The sequence below is a fragment of the Macaca mulatta genome, chromosome 8 (genome assembly GCF_049350105.2).
Source record: "Macaca mulatta isolate MMU2019108-1 chromosome 8, T2T-MMU8v2.0, whole genome shotgun sequence".
NCBI lineage: Eukaryota > Metazoa > Chordata > Mammalia > Primates > Cercopithecidae > Macaca > Macaca mulatta.
In genome coordinates this window covers 134556119-134559282 of record NC_133413.1, presented here as the reverse complement: position 1 = coordinate 134559282, position 3164 = coordinate 134556119, and the positions used below count along the sequence as shown (strand labels likewise).

Sequence of the window (3164 nt, the reverse complement as noted above, 5' to 3'; positions counted from 1 at the left end):
GGAATTTGCTTGGTTCCCAAGACAACCATTTCAGATCCAGAGGGGGAAGCTGTTCAGGGACAGAGCAATAGGTTTCTCAACTGATTCCTTTCACTGGGGTTCTTGTGGGTTAAGAGATGGGCCCCAAAGGGAGGGAAGATAGGGAGCCAGCAGGTTACATCACACAATAACTGGAATTTGTTCTGTCTCTGTACAACACAGAAAGTAGTTTCACAGCCACAATCTCTATGCTCACACCAAAGGCCTATGGGAGGGACAGCCATGGGCAGGAGGCTGATGAAGGCAAAAGAGCATCAGCTGTGAAGCCTAGCTGCTCAGGGTTCGAATTCTGACCTGGTAAGTCACTAGCAGAGTAACCTTAGCCAGCTACTAAACCTCTCATCTAAATTGGGGAAAATGCCTTTCTCACAGGGTTAGGAAGATTAAATTATATAGTGCATTAATATACTCATCAGGGAATGTGGCCTATTAAATAATAGCTGTTACTACTATGTCTTTTTTTTTTTTTTTTTAAGTGTATCGTGGGATCAGAATATTGACAGAGCTGTATCAGTCAAGAGCAGTATTCCCCTTGCTAAAACTAATAGGCAGCCCAAACCTGGCTCCATCTAACCACCTCTTCCAATACTCTTTAACTGGTGGTGCTTTATGACACCAAGCAATGGATGATGATTATTGTTTCCACGAATAGAGTAAGTTCCTTGATTGGTTTAACATATATAGACAGCCTGAGAGAATAAAAACATCACCATACAATAGATTAATGGTAAATCAAGGTCTTCGTAGTTGCGGCAGGAGAAAAGGGTTGGCTGCTGGAAACAGTATGGTGCCCTGGAGGTTGCCTACGGGAAACAGTATGGTGCCCTGGAGGCTGCGTATGTACACACTTAGGAATTCACATCACCTTTAGCAGAAGATTAGAATTCAATGGATATGAACGCTTATGCAGAATCTTCTTGCCTCCTGAAATAAATTTCACAGGGAATCTCCTCCGTTACTCAGTCTTCCAGCGGCTGTTCAGGGCACTTGTGTCCCTGTTCGAAAGTGTAACTACTTTTCTTGAAGGTGCTATTGAACGTTTTCATTGGCTGTGGTTGTGCAAAGTCATTTCGGAAAGGAAGTTCCATGGAACTGAGGTTGGTCCTGCTTTGTTTGATGCTGGAGGTCAGAAACCCCCAGTGGTGGTCATGGATGCACTGGGAGGTGGTGGAGGAGTGCCACGTCTTCTGGTAGTTGTTCAGTTCTTCTGACAAGTCTGTCAGATTTGCAGAAATGTCTTTGTCCCTTAGCGAAAACAGTTCATAATGAAGAGGATCAAACATTTCTTGGAACCCGATTTTATGAAAAGCAGTTTCGTAAGCCATGACGTTCTTTTGAGACTGTTTCACTTGTACTAAAACAGCAATAATGAGAAGGACTAAGACAATCTCTGAAGTAATGCCAATAATTGTCCCATGAGTTTCAGTGTTTTGTTCAAATAGTCCTGCCTTTTCTCTTTTCTTTACAATGGTTTTCATCCCAAGGATATGCACAATTTTGGACACCATTACAGACTAAAGGATTATTGATGCACATGTTGCTATGTCAAAAGACAATGCTGCCTGTGCAGGGAGCTGATGATCCAGCAATTTTACTTTTAGCTCTATACTCCACAGAATGGAAAGCAGGAACTCAGTTACTTGCACACCAGAGTTCACAGCAGCATTACGCACAATAGCCAGAAGGTGGAAACAGACAAAATGCCTATTGATGGGTGGGTGGATAAACAGTATGTGTTATGCTCAATGAAGGAAGCAAAGAGCATTTGAAACCTGCTAAGCCAACGACCTTGATCTGCCCACACTTGTATCACTCCTATTCCTGTTTTAAGCATTCCGTCACTGGCCACAGTGCTGCAAAACTTGGCCTTCAGGTTTTCAATATAACTGGTTTCATCATAGACTGCAACAAAGTTTCTCTTGCATTTATTTGAGCACACCATTTGATAATCTAGGAACCTCAAATCCTAGCTTTTGGAGTGGCTTTCATGGTCCAGATGCAATCAATGACTTGGCCAGGTTTTATTTTCTCTTCTTGTTCTACCTGACTAGAGTGCACTATTCCGTCTGCTCTCGAGAGCTCAAACCCACAATCTGCTAGGTAAGTAAAGTCTGGATCTAGAATAAATGAATATTAGTTCTTTTCATCAGAACTAAACTTAATCCACATGAATCTCCCTGTTGATCTGATTAATGGAGGGCTTTTCATGCTGCAATAACGATCTATAAGGGGAGAGAAACCAAATGACCCATCTGGAACTTCCAAGTGATCAAACCGACACTCAAATGATGGCTCTATATAATAATAATGTTCATCAAAACTCAATTCTTTCACATGGAGCAGCTTCCAAAATGTAGATACACTCCTTGTTTGGATATGAGATAGGATAATTTGGTAAAGCAAAATGACCTCCATTGCTGGTTTGAACCGAAATGTCACACTGGATTGCAGGAATGTGCTTGATTCCAACATTTTGTCCATCTCTGAGGGCTGAGCAGAGCCCCTCCAGGGCCATGTTCCCTAGCTGCCCAGCGCTTTGCCAGGGGCTGAGGCTGCGGCGGCACTGTTCCGTTCCCATCGCTGGCTAGCAGCTGCCTCCCCGCGGGGCAGGGCTCAGGTCCTGCAGTCTGCCATGCTCGAGGGGTGCCACCTCCCGCCCCTACGCACCCCGCCATCCGCCCACGACAGGCGCCACCTCCTGCTCCGCAGTGCCTGGTCCCATGTACAGCCTGGGGGGCCCAGGAGTGCGAACTTGCTGCATGGGGTCACTGAAGTGTTACTACTATATTGCAGATAAAGAAACTGAATCCTTAACACGTGAGTCATTTGTACAAGGTCATATGGCCAATTCGTAGCTAAGCTGGACCTCAAACCCTGCCTACTGATGTCTTACAGCCTTAAAAGAGGAAGGGAGAGAGGAAACAGCTTAAGCTTAAGCTTGTCTTAAGCTTGTGAAAATAGCTGTCGATTTCCAGAAGATTATCACGCAAGACCCAAGCCACAGGTCTAGGTTTTAATATCCTTTATTGAGCACTCACTGTATGCCAAGAATTTAACTTTATTATCACATTTATTCTTCATGGTTCACCTATAAGTTTGGGGCTATGATCACCATCTTTCTATCT

The 3164-nt window shown here is 44.1% G+C and overlaps 1 pseudogene; it reads right to left on the bottom strand.

The window, feature by feature from the left end:
- Positions 1-917: 917 nt before the first annotated feature.
- LOC100427767 (neuropilin and tolloid-like protein 2 pseudogene) lies at positions 918-1547 on the bottom strand (annotated as a pseudogene).
- Positions 1548-3164: the final 1617 nt, after the last annotated feature.